Source organism: Ahaetulla prasina, chromosome 6 (genome assembly GCF_028640845.1).
Source record: "Ahaetulla prasina isolate Xishuangbanna chromosome 6, ASM2864084v1, whole genome shotgun sequence".
In the NCBI taxonomy this organism is placed as follows: Eukaryota; Metazoa; Chordata; class Lepidosauria; order Squamata; family Colubridae; genus Ahaetulla; species Ahaetulla prasina.
In genome coordinates, this window is record NC_080544.1 from 75,102,857 (window position 1) to 75,123,115 (window position 20,259).

General features: G+C 39.8%; 1 protein-coding gene and 1 long non-coding RNA gene across 2 annotated transcripts in view; one reads left to right on the top strand and one right to left on the bottom strand.

Annotated features, from left to right (window-relative positions):
- EPHA4 (EPH receptor A4) overlaps nt 1–20,259 on the bottom strand; it is a 182,043-nt gene that overhangs the window by 148,161 nt on the left and 13,623 nt on the right. The gene's annotated exons all lie outside the window — the stretch shown is intronic.
- The window catches only part of LOC131200811 (uncharacterized), a 31,046-nt gene that overhangs the window by 9,879 nt on the left and 908 nt on the right, over nt 1–20,259 (top strand). The window lies entirely within an intron of this gene.

Sequence of the window (20,259 nt, forward strand, 5' to 3'; positions counted from 1 at the left end):
AAAATTTTGCTGGAAAATTAAAAATACATGACTAAAGAAGGTAATGACAAACTTCTTCCATATTGTTGCCAAGAAGATATATAGATCCACATGGTCACTAAGAGTTAGCCCTGGCTCAAATGAGTTTTTTGTCATTATTTTTGTCATTAATTTGACAAAGCTCTCTGTTGTGGATGCTGCATGCTGTTGTCCTAAAGAGATCATCACTATCATTAACAGTAGTTATCCCAAGCCTTTCTAAAAATTTTGGATACTCAATTTGCTATAGTAAAGACAAAAATAAAAATGTAGTATGATAAATGTTTCATTGATGTTAGCCAGAATCAGAGTGTTACCACTTAGGGAACCATACCCAGCGCCTTCATGATAAACAGTTTTATGCCAATATGTTTATATCAGTTTCTGCAGGATTTAGCAATAAATGCTAAATCTTTGTGTTATTAGGATTAGCTGCCAAGTTTTGCATATGCAAACTTTTATATTTACTTAAATTAATGAAGCTGCTCTACATAGTATATATTATATTCACATCCAAAAAGAATTTGTAAGCTCTTGCTAGGACAGAAACTTTGTGTATTTATCAGAGGTCTTATGTTCAAAAAATTAACTACTAGATATAGATGTAACTACTGATGTTTAATTGCTTGCTGGGACATCTTGGGACATTAACTGCTAAGTGCCAAAAGCAAAGATATAACTTCTTGGAGTCTGTGAACATGCAATGCAGCATAAGAAGATAATATAGAAGTCTGCTTCTGGCCATGCAGCATTATTAGTGGACTGAAAAACCAATCACAGTTACTTTACAAGATAGCAAAGATTCAATTCCTGATTTATTTTGTTCTAAGATTATACTGTAAACAAAAAACATTCTGTTTTTCACCATGGAATCAACCTTGCAAGCTTTTAACTGCTGTCAAATTTTCTTATATCCATATGATTTTGAATCTAGCTTCTCTTTGATTAATGCAAATTGTAATATGGTATCTTCTATAAGAGTTTAAATAATCATTACAGTTTTTAGCAATATTTTTTCAAGATACTCTTCATCTTTACAATGATAGATTTATAGGTAAAATTATGTACCGTACCATCAATAATAGTAGTAGTAACAGTAAGGAAAAGGTTCCCCCGTATATATGTGCTAATCGTTTCCGGCTCTAGGTACGGTGCTTATCCGTTTCTAAGATTAGAAGAGCCAGCGCTGTCCAAAGATGTCTCCATGGTCATGAGGTCAGCATGACTAAATGCTGAAAGTGCATGGAACGCTGTTACCTTCCCACAAAAGGTGGTCCCTATTTTTCTACTTGCATTTTTTACATGCTTTCGAACTGCTAGGTTGGCAGAAGCTGGGACAAGTAATGGGAGCTCACCCCGTTCTGCGGCACTAGGGATTCAAACCGCTGAACTGCCAACCTTTCGATCGGCAATCTTAGCCACTGAACCACCATGTCCCTGTAGCAACAGTAGTACTAGTAATAATGTGTTCTCCAAAATAATAATAATAAAAATTCCAGATTACAATACATGTAAGAAGCTAACTAGATAGGAGTCTCATGGCACAAATGATTAAAATATCCTTGGAATTTCAAAGAATAGAAGAGTTTATGCTGGCAAAGGGAATGAGAATTATATGTTGAATTAGTGTTTTGATCCTTTTACGAATACCAGAGTGTATTCGGGTTCAATTATAGCGTTTAAATTTATGACATCTCCATTATTATAGCAATCTAGTGACTAATTTTTACAGAAAATGTGCATTGACATTGGCATTGGCAATAAAAAGTTTACAAATTCATCAAAACATATTTTGGCACATTTCATGTGGTCCTTTATATGTACTCAATTCATTTGACTGCAGCTTTATTAAACATAAGCAGCTCACTCTTGGAAGGATAGAAACGTTTGCTGCTAAATATTATCTTCAATATGTAGCTATGCATTTTGTATATATGTGAGTGTGTATGCATGCATGTACTATGTGTGTGTCGCTGTTTTTGAAACTGAATTCTCATATAAAATATCAGGGTTTCTCAGAAACATAACTGTACTAAAATTAAGGCTTAACATAATATTGCAGGCTTTTATTTTCCGTAAGAGTTCCAGTTTATAGAGGATAACAAAATTAAACGTTCCTTTTTTAATCTATCTGACCTCTACATCTGTAAACAAAAGCAGGGCTAGCATATAACAATTGATTAAAGCAGAGAGAAAAAATAACTCAATACATTCAGACACTGTTTATATTAGCCATACTTTTTTTTTCACTTAATTGCTTGCTTGGTTAAGAGTCATTCAACAGAAGAAAGCTTTGTATATCAGATTAAAGATCTTCTTAGACCAGCATCACATTTCCAAGAATGGTTGCTTAAATATCTTTACTACTTTAGAGTAGTTAAAACAATGGTCAGTAATATACAACCATGAAAGCTGAAGACTGAGCAGTAATAAAAATGCATGTTAATTATGAAGCTGTCATTCAGGGGTGTCAAACTCGCATCTGCACGGCATCATCATATGATGTATTGTGACTTTTTCCCCCTTTGCTAAACTGAGCATGGGCGTGGCCAGTGCATGATACATCTGGCCTACAGGCCGCAAGTTTGACAGCCCTGCTGCAGATGAAGCTGTACTAATGGTACCATGGACTTCAAGAAGAACCAATCAGTATATACTGAACAGAATAAAAGATTTTACCTTTCTTGAGGCTACAATCAGCAAGCAGAATCTCACAAATTTTATGATTATAATTAGAAAATTTGTGGGGAAAATGTAGGGGAAAAGACAAAAGATACAATGGTTAATTGGAATAAAAAAGACATCCAAATGTCATTCAACTTTGTATTTACATGCAAACATTCCCTAGTATAGAGGGACGCGGTAGTTCAGTGGCTAAGACACTGCGCTTGTCAATCAAAAGGTCAGCAGTTCAGCGGTTCGAATCCCGAGTGCTGTGGAACAGGGTGAGCTCCCATTACTTGTCCCAGCTTCTGCCAACCTAGCAGTTCGAAAGCACGTAAAAAATGCAAGTAGAAAAATAGGGACCACCTTTTGTGGGAAGGTAACAGCGTTCCATGCGCCTTTGGCATTTAGTCATGCCGACTACATGAGCACGGAGACATCTTCAGACAGCGCTGGCTCTTCGGCTTTGAAACAGAGATGAGCACCACCCCCTAGAGTCAGGAATGACTAGCATATGTGTGTGAGGGGAACCTTTACCTTTATTTTTATTCTCTAGTATATTCTGTACACTAACTCCTACAAAATATGCATTCATCTGACAAAAGATTCCATGGTATGTAATAGGACTTGTTTCTGAACAGATGTGTTTAGGACTATGGCATAAATAATTTTCTTCTCTTTTTGTTTTGCTGCAAAAGGACTGACCCAATATATTTTCAGTAGTATTAAAGCTGCAATTCTTTTTTTAATTGAAGAATTAAAGGAATTTACTATCATATGGTTTAAGAAAATATCATAACCTCTAATTAAAGCACCTTTCTCTCTGAAATCCATTCTATTTGAAAATGTCTTCAGTATCTGTCCGTGACAGGGAGTCTGCCACTCCCATTGTTACTTCATACATGCAAAGGTATTTTTCTCCTTTTCTAAGCCCTTGGCTTCTTTTTTACCTCTGCTGGAATTCCACCTGATTACAATAATATTTAATCCTGTAGGCCTTCTGGGATCCAAGATGCGGAAATGAGATTTTCCAAAGAACATTACAGATTATCAACTGTTTTATAACCTTCATAAAACCATTAATGCCTTTCACAGCATAGGAAAGAATTGCAACTAATGGTTTATTTTAAGTTTACAATTAGCTGCTTGCCTGATCACCTATGGTGAACAAGAATTATCTGCTAGTGACCAGGCAAGACCCTGTACTCGCTTTGAACTTTAAGAAGCTATTTAGGCTTTGGGCTTGAAAGAAACAAAGCCATGTACAATTTGTGAAACAAAGCACCCTGTTTAAAAGCTTTGTAGATTATATCTCAGCCATTTTTCTCACTGAATATCACATGCATTTGTGATTGATGGCTTTAAGGAAGAAGCCGATTAGTAGGCAGCTAATATTAGAAAAAATAGCAACCATCTTTCTTTTCCTCTTCTATGCCTTAATATTTTTTTCTTTGATAAACATACCATACAGACATGAAAACCCAAAACTACATATCTTAGATAACACAGTAAACAATTATTTTAGCAGCTAGTAATGTGATGCAACATGTGTATTAGTCCAATGTACAAATTTTAACTATGCTCAGGAAACAAAAATGTCTATCTCCTTCTTAAATAAGAAACCATTTCAGTTTCTTCCAGATTAATTAACAAAGACCCCATCCTACTATTATTTAACAGTCTGACATCTTCCAAGTGGCTAGGTTAACATGAAAATTTACTTACATGCTATTTTGAGCCATGTATCTAAAAATATAGATGGTGTAATTTGTACATATTTTATCAGCTTTTCAAGCTGCACATAAATTTAGAGCGGTATTGAGAAATAGTCAACATAGCAGATCAACTACCCAGAAAAGATCTGATGAGCATTACTGATTACATAAACATTTTGTCATCAGTATGTCATAATTCAGAAAGAAGTGTTAAAAACAGACACAACAGTATCTGAAATTGCACATGAATAAACTTAAATTTTTATTTTTTTCAGTGAAGGATTTGCATGTATAAGAAAATTATATAAATCCTACTAATATATTATGCTCCTGGAAAAGTAATAAAAAAATTGGTTTATTAGAGAAGCTATAGCAAGTACATAAACCTTCACAACTGATCCATTTGTTTTAAGAATGTGATAATGCAATGCTAGGGACATCTACCCAGGAGTCAAACTCTTGGGGGAAGGAGGTGGCTAATGGGAGCTGTTTTTGACAGGTCTTATATGAGCACCGGTGCCTTAATCTTGAGAGGTCTGAATGCTGAACTGGAATAAAGGATTTCATGTTCTCATATGAATATGGAATTAGCTCAATAGATAATTCTTACCCTGTTAATATTTCTTAAAGATATATATTTGCAAAGTTGTTAAAGGGACATTAGAAATTCTGATGTCCAAAGATTCAGAATGGTAATCCTGTATCTTCTTGAGCATGTTATTAACCAGTAGTTGTCTTTCAATACTGCCATTAAAGTTTTACAGGAAAGACTATCCCAATTTGGAACTTTCTTTATGGTTATGTCTACAGCATCCAATTTTTTATAACCACTTTGTAGGGTTCTGAATTTGGTACACACAGGAATTTGGCACACATGGGAATTGGGTACACACAGGAATTTGATATATGCAGGAAATTCTGGCCAAAATAATTATAATCACATAAATATGAACATTCTCTGGAACCCCATAATAATATCATCCTGATAATAGTTTAATTGCTAGTTGAATTGTTAGCTGAAGTGGCACTAGTGAGTCTCTAATTATTGGAGAAGTTGTTATTTGGATGCATAATCAAATCATAAATTCTCTGAAAGAATGCCTTTATATTAAGTATACGATATAATAAAGCCAGTCTGATGTAGTAGTTAAGATATCAGGTTAAAAACTGGGTGACCATGAGTTCTAATCCCAACTTAAGTGTAAAGTTAGCTGGGTGACTTTAGGCTAGTTACTTTCCCTCAGCCTTAGGAAGGAGGCCATGGCAATCCACTTCTGAAAATCCTTGTTAAGAAAACTGCAGGGCCTGTTTAAGCAATCTCTGAAAATTTGACCCAACTGCATTGAAGAAAAATAATAGTTGGAAATGACTGAAATTAAATTTAAAATTCCTTCTGGAGTGCAACTTTACAAATCCAAATTATATTCTTCAATTACTAGTTTTTTCATGTTACATTATTTATTTTGCGGATTAAATTGTATTGCCTATTTCTATTTGTATGGGTACGACTTATTAAATACATTAACGTTTAGCCCACTCATATAACATTCCTAATCAGTTTCTTAAGTTAAGGTTTCTGGCCAAGACCATAGCTGATGAGCAATCAGTAGAAAGCAACCTGTTTAAAATAATTACTGACCGGAACCTGATGGTTTTCAGTGAACTGGGTTTTTTAGCTCTTATTCTATCTCCCTTTATAGTATTTCATCTTACTATATGGCAAAGCTCTTTCAAATAAATCCTACCTTTTAACTGTTATGAAATAAATATAGTTATTCCTGAACCCACAACAATCCTACTTGTATTCTATTTACATTCTATTTTATTTATTCTATTTATATTCTATCTACTTGTATTCTATTTCTATTTATTTCTACAGAAAAGGTGATAAAATGCTGTACAATCAGGCCAGAAATGCACTAACAAGGGAGATCAGAGCAGCAAAAAGAAGCTACTCCGAAAAGCTAAAGAATCAGTTTTCAGCAAATGAACCAGCAAACATGTGGAAAACTCTTAAAAATATCACCGGCTATGGCAAACCTCCTTCCCAGGCTGAAGGTAATCAACAACTGGCAGATGACCTGAATGAGTTTTACTGCAGGTTTGAAAGGAAACTACAGCCACCTATCTCCACAACCCCCATCTCAGACACACCAACAACAGCCAAGCCTCCTACAACTGACCCCATTTCATTGGGTTCACAACCCCTAGTGATCACAGAAAAAGAAGTGCAGAACCTATTTCACAGACAAAAGCCAGGAAAAGCTCCAGGCCCAGACAAGATAACTCCTTCTTGCTTAAAAGTCTGTGCTGACCAATTGGCCCCCATCTTCACCCATATTTTCAATAAATCACTAGAGATGTGTTATGTTCCTTCTTGCTTCAAACGCTCTACCATCATCCCAGTGCCGAAGAAGCCCACCATCAAGGAACTGAATGACTACAGACCAGTTGCTCTAACATCTGTAGTCATGAAAACCTTTGAAAGGCTAGTGCTTTCCTACTTGAAAACCATCACGGATCCGCTGTTAGACCCCTTCCAATTTGCATACCGAGCAAATAGATCAACAGATGATGCTGTTAATATGGCTCTGCACTACATCCTACAGCATCTTGAGTCTCCAAAGACCTATGCAAGGGTCCTTTTTGTAGACTTTAGTTCAGCATTCAATACCATCATTCCAGACATTCTTCTAACTAAGCTAAACCAGCTACAGGTACCGGAACAGACTTGTAAGTGGATCACAAGCTTCCTAACAAACAGGAAGCAGCAGGTGAAGCTAAGCAAGATCACATCAAATACCTGTACAATTAGCACAGGGGCCCCCCAAGGCTGTGTGCTCTCCCCACTTCTCTTCTCTCTGTATACCAAAGACTGCATCTCCAATGATCCATCTGTTAAGCTACTGAAGTTTGCAGATGACACAACAGTGATTGGTCTCATTCGAGACAATGACGAATCGGCATATAGATGAGAGGTCGAACGACTAGCCTTGTGGTGCAATCAAAACAATCTGGAACTGAACACACTCAAAACCATAGAAATGGTGGTAGACTTTAGGAGAAACCCTTCCATACTTCCATCTCTCACAATACTAGACAACACAGTATCAACAGTAGAAACCTTCAAATTTCTAGGTTCTATTATATCGCAAGATCTAAAATGGACAGCTAACATCAAAAACATCATTAAAAAAGGACAGCAAAGAATGTTCTTTCTGCGCCAACTCAGTAAGCTCAAACTGCCCAAGGAGCTGCTGATCCAATTCTACAGAGGAATTATTGAGTCTGTCATTTGCACCTCTATAACTGTCTGGTTCAGTTCTGCAACCCAACAAGAAAAACACAGACTTCAGAGGATAATTAGAACTGCAGAAACCTGCCTTCCATTGAGGACCTGTATACTGCACGAATCAAGAAGAGGGCCATGAAAATATTTACAGACCCCTCGCATCCTGGACATAAACTGTTTCAACTCCTACCCTCAAAACGACGCTATAGAGCACTGCACACCAACAACTAGACACAAGAACAGTTTTTTCCCAAAGGCCATCACTCTGCTAAACAAATAATTCCATCAACACTGTCAAACTATTTACTGAATCTGCACTACTATTAATCTTCTCATAGATCCCATCACCAATCTCTTTCCATTTATGACTGTATTACTATAACTTGTTGCTGGCAATCCTTATGATTTATATTGATATATTGACAATCAATTGTGTTGTAAATGTTGTACCTTGATGAACGTATCTTTTCTTTTATGTACACTGAGAGCATATGCACCAAGACAAATTTCTTGTGTGTCCAATCACACTTGGCCAATAAAAATTCTATTCTATTCTATTCTATTCTATTTAAAGACGTATTTCTTTAAACATAGAGATTAAGACTTTAACAACTACCTTCCCTGACTGATTACAGCTCATCTTCTAACTGCCAGCTCCAGATAGATTTCTATAAGGCTGTCAAACTTATGAAAATATGATATCTTTCTTAGAAATTTTGAAGACAGTTTTATTTATTTTGGTTTACCCCAAAGTTTTGTACGTTTAATTGATGTGTTTTAACCAAGTCATAAATCATAAGTTATTCCTTAATAGTATACCCTCTCCTAGGTTCACTTTAAGTTGGGATATATACCAAGGATGTCCTCTTTATCTCTTCATTTGAACTGAGCTTGAAAACATAATCAGAAATTCTGAAGACATCAATTGAACTTTTATGGAGAAAGAGCAGATGTTACAACTCTATGCAGAGGACATGTTATGTTTTAGAGTTAGATCAGAAATGTCCACTCTGAACCTTATATTTTATTCATATAAGATTTTGGTATCCTGTTTGGTTGGTCTATAAATTGACATCAATCAGACTTGATGCCACTGAGTCATAACAATAATTTTAGTATGTAGAAGAACTAGGTTATGAACTGTGGTTAGATTCCCTTGTTTATCTTCACACAATAATTCTGAAGAAATTCTCTAAGTGAATTTTTACTTAAGCATATATTTTAAGAACTACAGATAGAATCCTTTGAGTATGTAAGATAAATCTGATGGATTCAAAATATTTTTTGATAGGCCATCCAATATTCATTCTATCATTAGAATATATATAAATTATATGAATATGTAACTCTTTAACCAGTGGTGGGATTCAAATAATTTAACAACCAGTTCTCTGCCCTAATGACTGGCTGGATGGGCGTGGCCAAGGTGGGGTGGCCATGGTGTGACAGGCAGCACTCAGCCTCCTGCACCCTGCTGGGAGCAAAAACAGACCATGGGGGGGCACCGCCCCTCCCATGCCCCATTTTAGGGCCTCCCTGCAGCCCCCTGCAGGCCTCCCTGCAGCCCCCTGGGAGCAAAAATGGGCTGCAGGGGACTGTGCAGCACTCACACAAACCACACCCCGTTTTGGGCCTAGTAGGCATATCTGCACTTACCTTGGAGCCAAAACGGGGCACGTGGGAACTTCTGGAAGGGGCAGGAACAAGAGGGGCAGGGCCAGCCAGCAATTTAACAACCAGTTCGGCCAAAGTGGTGTGAACCGGTTGAATCCCACCACTGTCTTTAACTATTTCATTTTCTTCACAAGAACATCCTATGCTTATATAATATAACAACAGAGTTGGAAGGGACCTTGGAGGCCTTCTAGTCCAACCCCCTGCCCAGGCAGGAAACCCTACACCATCTCAGACAGATGGTTATCCAACATTTTCTTTAACATTTCCAGTGTTGGAGCATTCACAACTTCTGCAGGCAAGTTGTTCCACTTATTGATTGTTCTAACTGTCAGGAAATTTCTCCTTAGTTCTAAGTTGCTTCTCTCCTTGATTAGTTTTCACCCATTGCTTCTTGTTCTACCCTCAGGTGCTTTGGAGAACAGCCCGACTCCCTCTTCTTTGTGGCAACCCCTGAGATATTGGAACATTGCTATCATGTCTCCCCTAGTCCTTCTTTTCATTAAACTAGACATACCCAGTTCCTGCAACCGTTCTTCATATGTTTTAGTCTCCAGTCCCCTAATGATCTTTGTTGCTCTTCTTTGCACTCTTTCTAGAGTCTCAATATCATTTTTACATTGTGGTGACCAAAACTGAATGCAGTATTCCAAGTGTGGCCTTACCGAGGCATTATAAAGTGGCACTAACACTTCACGTGATCTTGATTCTATCCCTCTGTTTATGCAGCCCAGAACTGTGTTGGCTTTTTTAGCAGCTGCTGTACACTACTGGCTCATATCGAAATGGTTATCCACTAGGACTCCAAGATCTCTCTCACAGTACTACTATTGAGCAAGGTACCACATATATGGTACCTGTGCATTTTGGGGGGTTTTTTGCCTAAATGTAGAACCTTACTTTTTTCACTGTTGAATTTCATTTTGTTAGATAGCTCCCAATGTTCAAGTCAGTCAAGATCTTTCTGTAACTTGAGCCTATCTTCTGGAGAGTTGGCTATTCCTGCCAGCTTGGTGTCATCTGCAAATTTGATGAGTTCCCCATCTATCCCCTCATCCAAGTCATTTATGAAGATATTGAAGAGTACTGGGCCTAAAACAGAGCCTTGGGGTACTCCACTGCATATTTCCCTCCATGTGGATGTACTTCCATTGAGGACTACACGTTGAAGGCGGTTGGTCAGCCAGTTACGAATCTATCTGGTGGTGGTGCTGTCTAAACCACATTTTTCTACTTTATCTAGTAGTAGGTTATGGTCTACTTTATCAAATGCTTTACTGAAGTCCAAGTAAATTATATCGACAGCATTCCTCTGGTCTACTAATTTTGTCACTTTGTCAAAGAATGCAATAAGATTAGTCTGGCATGATCTGTTTTTGACAAAACCATGTTGACTTTTGGTTATTACTTTGTTTGCTTCTAGGTGTTCGATGATTTGTTGCTTGATTATCTTTTCCAGAATCTTCCCCGGTATTGAGGTCAGGCTGATAGGTCTGTAGTTTCCTGGATCTGGGTTTTTTTTTTTTCCTTTTTTGAAGATGGGAACTACATCAGCTCTTTTCCAGTCCTCTGGCAGCTCCCCTGTGTTCCAGGATCTTTGAAAGATATAGTTCAGTGGTTCTGAGATCACATCTGCCAGTTCCTTCAGAACCTTGGGGTGTAATCCATCTGGTCCTGGTGATTTGAACTCATCTAGGGTAGACAAGTGTTCACTTACCATTTTCTTCCCTATTTTAACTTGTGTTTCTAATATGTTTTGTTATGTCCTGCACTGGCAGTGGTGGCCCCTAGTGGTGGTGATGGTTTCTTGTTCTGTTCTGATTGGCTCCCGCTTTGACAGCTGAGCGAACCAAAGTGTGAATTTCTCCTCAGAGCTATTCAGATCCCTGTCCTACAGAGCAAACCATGGCATCGCCTCAGAACTTTGTGCCTTTTAACCCAGCGACCAAATCGTGGGAGGCGTTTGTAGCCCATTTTGAATGCTTTTTTATTGCCAATGAGTATACAAACCTATCTAGTGAAAGGAAGCGTGCTTATTTCCTGGGTTTCTGTGGGGCAGAAATGTTCGAGGCAGCCATGACATTGATGGCCCCCCAGTCAATTCATGCAGGGACTTGGGATGACTTCATGGCTAAACTAAAAAGACATTACGCCCCAGCACCCTCCAGAATTGCCCGGCGGCAACTGTTTTACCATAGGGATCAGGCTGAGGGGGAATCGATAAACCAGTATGTAGCCGCTTTACGGAAAGTGGCGCGCCATTGCAAATTTGATGATCTGGATGATTACCTTTTGGACCGGCTCGTCAGCAGTGTCCGGGATGAATGCCTCAAGCGGCGTCTCATCGCTAAGCAGGACCTCACATTACAGATGGCATTAGATGAGGCATGTGCCTCAGAGCTGGCCACCCTCTCATTAGCTGATATGCCTCGAGGGCAGAGCCCGCAGATAGTGAAAGGAGCAACAATTCATTTCAGTGAAGCTGATCCACTATATGAGGAGGAGGAGGAGGAAGACGCTGTCCATCGCCTTAAAGAGGTTAAGAAACCAAATACTCATGCGGGAGATAGCGTCCCTCTGACTGGCTGTTTTGGGTGTGGGGGAAATCATGTGCGAGCCGCCTGTAATTTCAAAGACGCAATTTACCGCCGTTGCAGCTGACGGGGCCATATTGCCCGGGTTTGCCGATCGGTCCAGCCTGAGAGGGTTCCACAAAAGGGTCCGTCAGCCGGCCCTTCTCTTGGAAGACGACCTCACCTGAGATCCAGGAGGCCGCAGGATGACTGCTATGCCATTTTCCGTGATGAGGTGGGAGGAACAGGGGTCAGGTGGTGATCTGAGGAACCGGTCCAGCAGAAAATCCGAATTTCCATCCTGATCGAAGGGCGGCCATGCCTGATGGAAGTTGATACCGGATCTGCAACTTCCATTGTCTCCTGGAGCACGATAAAGCATCTGGTGCCTACTATCGCTAAGAAGCATCTGAAACCTTGTGCGCTGTTATTAAAAGACTATCAGGGATGGCCAATTCCCATTGTGGGTAGTGGGAAATTCAGGGTACAATTCAAGAAATTTGTAGGCCGCCTATCACTGGTAGTTGTAGATGGCTCATTGCCTAGTCTTCTGGGGCTTAATTGGTTCGAAGCCCTGGGTTTGACGATTCAGGGTATTAACTCGATTGGAGCTAGTCAGCTGGATACACTGGTCAGGGAATTTCCCACTGTGTTCGATGGCCAGTTGGGAAAATATACCGGAATGCCTGTTTCATTTAACTTAGACCCTAGGGTGGTGCCGCGCAGATTAAAACCTTGCCGGGTGCCATTTGCCCTGAAGCCTAGGGTGGATGCAGAATTGGACAAACTCATTGCCCAGGGCGTTTTAGAACCAGTAGATTATGCCCAATGGGAGACCCCCATTGTGACTCCCATTAAGGCGGATGGTTCAATCCGCATCTGCGCAGACTATAGGGCAACCATTAATCGAGCATTACAAGCCCATGCATATCCAGTGCCAGTGGTGCAGCATCTGCTACACTCCTTGGGGCAAGGATCCATCTTCGCGAGGCTTGACTTAGCACAATTGCCTGTGGATGAGTTCACAGCAGCAGCACAGACAATTGTCACTCACCAAGGGGCGTTCAAGTGCCGCCGCCTCCAATTTGGCGTCAGTGTGGCCCCGGGGTTGTTCCAATGCCTCATGGAATGCCTACTCCACGGAATACCTGGGGTAGTGCCGTATTTCGACGACGTGTTGGTTTCGGCACCAAGCACTCCGGAACTGATGTCCAGACTACGCCAGGTGCTAGTTAAGTTTAGGGATGTGGGGCTCAAAGTTAAGAAAAGCAAGTGTGTAGTTGCTGTGCCCCAGGTAGAATTCCTAGGGTTCCTAGTGGATAGGTCGGGTTTACACCCCACTACGGCCAAGACCAAGGCAATCCTTGATGCGCCGACACCCCGCAGCAAGTCAGAGTTACAGGCATTCCTGGGGCTCTTAAACTTTTATGCAATCTTTCTGCCACACAAGTCTTCAGTTGCAGAGCCTCTCCACCGCCTGTTGGATAGCAGGTCCCCTTGGGTTTGGAGTGCGAATGCTGCTGCTGCTTTCCAGGCTGTCAAGCAACTCTTGGTGTCTAATGCAGTTCTTACACAGTTCAACGAAAACCTGCCACTTGTCCTCTCCTGCGATGCGTCTCAATATGGGGTCGGTGCTGTGTTGAGTCATTGGCTGCCCAACGGGTCAGAAGCCCCGATTGCATTCTTTTCTTGAACCTTGGCCACCGCGGAACGCAACTACTCGCAGTTGGATAAAGAAGCATTGGCGTTGGTTGCAGGGGTCAAGTGGTTCCATGACTATCTCTACGGTCGCCCATTTGAACTTGTTACCGATCACAAGCCGTTGTTGGGGCTTTTGGCCGGGGACAGACAGACTCCGCAAGTACTATCACCAAGAATGACCAGATGGTCGGTGTTCCTGGCGGCTTATTCCTATTCCCTGGTCTATAGGCCTGGGAAACATTTGGGCCATTATGACGCACTGAGCCGTTGCCCATTGATAACCAAGGTGGAAGACCCGGCTCTAGCGGCCCATGTTTTTCTGATTGACAGTTCCTCCTTTCCCATTACTGCTTGTGACATTGCTAGAATATCTGGCTCGGACAGAGTCATCTCAAAAGTTCTTGATTGGGTTCTCCGTGGATGGCCCCAGGGTCCTGTCAGCCCTGAACTGCAGCCTTACAAGCGAAGGCAGCACGAGCTCTCTACCCAACGGGGTTGCCTCCTCTGGGGGCATGGGTTGTAGTTCCACCCCCCCTCCAACAGTCCATTCTAGGGACACTTCACTGGGGTCACCCGGGCATTGTTAGGATGAAGGCCCTGGGTAGGAGCTACCTGTGGTGGCCAGGACTAGATAGAGACATAGAGGCCTGTGTGTCGGCCTGTCACCGGTGTCAGGAGACAAGACCGCTGCCGCCTAAGTCTCCCCCTAGAAAGTGGGAGGAGCCTAGGGGCCGTACCAGGGGCAAGTATTCTTAGTGGTTGTCGATGCTTTCTCGAAGTGGGTGGAAATCGCACTAATGCATTCCACCACTTTAGAAGCCGTCATTAGGACTTTGCGACAGTTGTTTGTAACCCATGGGTTGCCCGACCTTGTGGTCTCGGACAACGGGCCACAGCTAATGTCCGCCCAGTTTGAGTCGTTCTTAGCGGGCCTAGGAATACGCCATGCTCTCATTTCCCCGTTTCCCAGTAATGGCTGGGCAGAACGAGCAGTCCGGTCAGTGAAAGAGGCATTGGCCAGGTCGGGCCCAGGGGGCTGGCAGAAGAGGTTGGATGAGTACCTCCTGGGGCAGCATTCCACGCCGTGCCCACTTACGAATAAGAGCCCGGCAGAGTTACTCATGGGCAGGCGTTTGAGGACCACACTTGATAGATTGCACCCCCAATACTCACCTAATCAGCCATTGGACACCATGGGGGCAAACAGGAGATTTGATTTGGGGGAGGCGGTGTACGCCCGGAATTACAGCGGCCACCCCCTATGGTTCCCAGGAAAGATCGTGGGAATCACCGGCCCATGCTCATACAGGGTCGAGTTGGGTGAGGGTAGAGAGTGGCGCAGACATTGTGACCAGCTCAGGGCCCGCGTCAGGTCGGGGACTGGCAGCTGCCAGAGTGGGGCACTCAGGAAGAGCCAGGAGGTAGCCCAACCCAATCATCCCGGGCAGAGGAGCTAAGCTCCAAGGGAATAAGACGCCCAGCCCCTGTACCTGATAACCGAGAGAAAGCCCTGTCTGCTCTGCCAGTGGAAGGGCTAGGGGTCCCCGGGCCAGAGAAGTCCCCCACAGAAGAGGCTCAGGAGTTGGGCCAGCCAGTGACCATGGCTACAATGGAGCCACGAAAGTCCAGCCGAATCAAGCAGCGCCCAGCGTATCTCCAGGATTACGATTGCGCAAGCTAGGGGGAAAGAAGTGTTATGTCCTGCACCAGCAGTGGCGGCCCCTAGTGGTGAGATGGTTTCTTGTTCTGTTCTGATTGGCTCCGCTTTGACAGCCAAGTATAAAAGGGCTGTCAAAGCGGGCGCGCTGTTCTTGGTTGTTGCTGGTCTCTGTGAGTTAAAAATAAACATTGTGTGTGAACATATGTGGAGCCTCAATTATTACGGAACCCACAGAATATAATATGTTTCTTGTGGTACTGTTTTTGATAGGTTGGATTGTTTTTTTTCCTTTTGTGTAAAGACAGATGCAAAATATGAGTTAAGTAGATCTGCTTTCTCCCTGTTGCTTGTCATCTTCTTGCCACTTTCTCCCAGCAATGGGCCAATTGTTTCCTTGACTTTTTTCTTGTTTTTAACATGTTGGAAGAAGCTTTTTTTGTTATTTTTTACTTTTGTCGCTAGCCTTTGTTCATTGTGAGCCTTAGCTTTCCTCACTTCATCTTTACAGGCTAGGGCTATTTGCTGATATTCTGCCTTAGCTTTTTGCCCCTCTTTCCACTTTTTATATTTGTCCTTTTGGTCTTTCAATTTGTCAGATAGTTCTTTATGCATCCATGCTGGTTTCTTTTGCTTATTTTACACAGTATAATTATTTGTTGGAAATAATGAATAATACTTTCCAACCTTTCAGGGTTATAATTAGATATTTTTCTATTTTTACTTAGAGGCAAGAATAAGGATTTATTCAATTCTTGAGTGCAAATTTGCACATAGATGTTATGATTTGACTCCACTGATATTCTGAAAAGTCTCAGAATCATTACTGGGAGCTTTAAGAATTATCTTTCAGAAATATTATAAATAATCTGTAGATCTCTAAATTATACAACAGTCAAGATAACTGATACTGTTGCTTCCAAGTACCTTTTCTCTCCTGCAAACCAAATTAATTGATTCAATTATTGTAAGAAGAATAAATATACAAAATGGAACCTGAAACACAAATGGAGAAATTTTCAGCGTGGATCAATATGTGCTTGGGATGAAGCACATCTCAAAATACATTTAATGGCTCATTGAAAAGTGTTAAATCTCTATATCATTATGTGCAAACAAAATGACTGTATTATATGATTCTATACTTTTCAAATGGTAAGGAGGAATTGGTTGGAGCCAGAACAAATTTTAATTCATTTTGATCTCTTTATATCATTCACTGCAGCCAGCAGGATCCATTTTAATTTTAATTATTCTGCTGGATCCTTTTTAGCTTGTAGATCTTCAGGATTTGAAGATATTTGAAGTTATATGAACTGGCCATGCACTTCCTTTAGTCTGACCTGTCCCCATTAAATTAATGAATTAGGTCATGTATCTATGGTCCATGATGACTGTCTCTTATCAATTTTAAAACTGTTTTCCTAAAGAAAAGAGTTATAAGAACTTTAAGGGAGATATTCTTTCTTGACAGTAAGCCTGGATAATTCTGGAGAAGGTGTAATACTTTTGTAGCCTCAGATGAATCCAAGTTATACTGATTACATGATCTGATTTCAATTATATTTGTGGCCAGAATATGAAATTTAAATTTATATATTTATATTTATTTATTTTATAGGCTGTCCATCTTATCTCAGGATAATTCTATTTTTGGACAAATCTGTGCTGGACACTAGAATGCCTCAGTACACACCTACTAATTCTCCTGGAAATATTATCAGCTTTCAAGGTCACAGATCATGATATGCTTTTAAACTGCCATGTTTGTCTCAGTGGTCTTTTTTGCTGGATTGTAGTAGAACAGAAAGTTGAGTTTGGTGTAATGGGAACCATCATGTCTTATCATGAGAAGGCTTGCTAAAGGATCTCACTTTTGCATAAAGTAAGAAGAGAGTAGGCGATACTGAACATGTTCATGAAATTTTGGGGGGAGATCATTGGAAATTTGGAGTTAAACTACAAGAAACAATAAGTTCCCTTGAATGGTACTAAAAGGAAACCAGCTGAATTTAAATCAAAACAAAAGAGAGCTGCTATTGATAAATAACAAACTGGAGTTTAGGACTGTGATTCAGCCTGTTTTGAATAGGGTTCTTTCCCAGATTTTTCCTTACATATCAACTGTCTCTGGATTTGCATATACTGTATAACTGTGTGAAGGAATACTTTCACTCAGTCTAGTGCACTTGCTACAACTCTTCCTAAGCCAATCAGATTTGGTACTGGTTATCTATAACTTGATTATATTATACTTTAAGTATGCAATGTGCTTTCTGTGAGGCTAAGTGTCTAGAAGTTATATGTAGTACATATGGCAGGAAGGTTGTAACACTGAAGATCATATCATCCTTCTATTGAAAGACCTACATTAGTTGTAAATTGCTTGCAAGTTATAGGGTTTTTAAAGCCCTAGATGGCTCAACATTTAACTATCCAAGCTTTGCCTCTCTCATTACACACCTGACCATTAGCATTTGAAAAACAGAGCCTACTATTATGAGAAAATTGTCATGTTGTTGTTGGCTTTAAAAATGTCAAGAGGCTATAGGCTGTGTTCATCTATGGAAAAATCTACTTTCTAACATATTCTTCTTACTTTATGCAAAAGTGAGATCTTTAGCAAGCCTTCTCATGATAACCATTAACTATGAACTATGATATACTCCAAAGCCAAATGGGGTTTACTCTCACTTGTAATTCTTTAATAGTTATAACCTGCCTTGAATGATGAAAGAAACAGAAATATATGCTATAAATTTTATTATTATTGTTATTTAACATTAAAATATGCTATATAATACAATACTAACATAGTAATGACATTAATATTGGTATATTAGTACAGCAATAAATAATCAGCTGGTCTGATTGCTGTGTATTTATAATTAATAGATCACTATAAGTTATAAGTTCCTTTAGCTGCCAAAATATTGCAATGGGATATAAGCGAATAACTATTGACTTATTTCATATCTGTAAGCTGAATTGGATTTTAAAAGTAAGAAACCTGTATCTTTCTCTACTTTATTTCCCTCTCATCAGGACTAGATTTCTTTTTCATCCCACATTATTACAACCAGGTGGACATATGTTTATTTCTGTGAAAAACTATTTAATTGTAGCAGAAATAAGACAAGTAAGGATATATTTCTGAAGAAAAAATACTTCCACTTCAGGTAAATTACATCCAAATATAACTATCAGTCAAACAGATTTCCCAATTAAAATACCACAATAGTTGGGGAATAAAAGGTCCCTGCCAGCTGAGGAATACTATTCATCCTCAATATATTTATGCAAAGAATCCCAATTCTGTTACTTAATGTTAGCTATGCTTGACAGATGGGAATGTAAAAACAGCAAATCTAAGTAACCTGTATCTTTCTCTACTTTATTGTCTACAGCCAATGCAGCACTCAAGGTCAGAATTCTCTAAAAACAAACTTGTGCCATATTAATAATCAGAAAATGAAAATTATTTTGTCAGGGAACTTTCACAGAATCACAAAACTCTTCCATAAGTTCACCATTATACTATGAAATCCTCCATGTTCTTAAAGGTGTAATGCAGTAAATTCACATTTTATTTATTTATTTATCCAATGCATATGGCCACCAATCTCAACAAGCATCTCCGGGCAGCAAATAAAGTTAAAATGAAATAAAACAGTTATAAGCATTGATGATGCTTTATTTCTTATTCCATTAAAGCTTGCCTTTTCTCTGGAAATGAAAAGTAATATACATATGGGGAGGGGGAGAACTGCCTAATTTTATCCCCACAGCAATAATCATGTGAAATAAATAGACTAAGATGGACTAACTGGCCCTAAGCCACCTAGTGAAAACTATAATACAACACAGACTCTTGATGTTACTTGTCACTTGATCTAAGTGGTCCTATCAAAACCACATTTTATAAAAATGTGGAAAAAAGCAGTATTAATGAAAACAATTAGGAAACTCTAGCTGTTCTCAATTAACAAGACTTCTCTAACAGTACTGCAGAACTGCAGTTAATTTATCCATCCTGCTGTCTGAACATTTTATAAAATGACTGGGGGTGGGGAGAGGTTATATCTACATGCCTGTAAGAGAAGCTCAGAGAAATCTCTTACATACTCATGCTAAATGTTACAAAATTGAGTGCTCCAACATCTAAGAAGTTCATTCAACTTCTGCCCTTGTATTGATCTCCGGTGTCTCCCTACACTTGCCTTCTAATCCTCTCCATAATTACATGAACTGCCTAAACCTGTGGATTCTCCTGAATTCATTTGCAAATGACTATACTTGAGTCTGAGAAGTGGATCAGGCAACCTCAGGTTGACCAAGATGTATTCCTGTTATTCATGCTTTCTCTGCAGACACTTCTAATGCTGGGCAATATTCTCTTGCCTTGGAGAGATGGGAAGTGGAAAGGAAGACAAGGTATTGATCTACTTCCTTTAACATGCTAATTTCCCTGTGATGGTGTCAATCACCAAAAGGATGGCACTTCAAAGGGAACGGTTTCTAAAGGGAAACATCTTCTTCAGCTGCAGACAAAAAGCCACTCAGAGACAGAAAAACAAATAACTACAATGTGTAACCTAGACTAAGAATTTTTTTTGAAGGGAACAGCAAATCATTTCAACACCGTGACATGAAAATACAGCCATTAGAAACTGAGTTCCATAGGAAACCAACATAATTTAAACAAGTCAAAATCCATTGGTCATGCTGATGACTATCTACTAAAACTGATATAAGGCTTTTCTATTTAAGATGGTATTCAGCAACTGAAGTTACTCTGGGAATTGCATTATTATATTTTCTGGGAAAGATATACTTTGTTATGGGTATAGATAGATATACTTTGTTTTAACTTGTTTTCATTCACTTCAAACCTGGTAGTCTAGTAAAAGAACTATATTTTTTTACTTTGTTGGGTGATATGGAAAAACATTCACATGCTTAGAA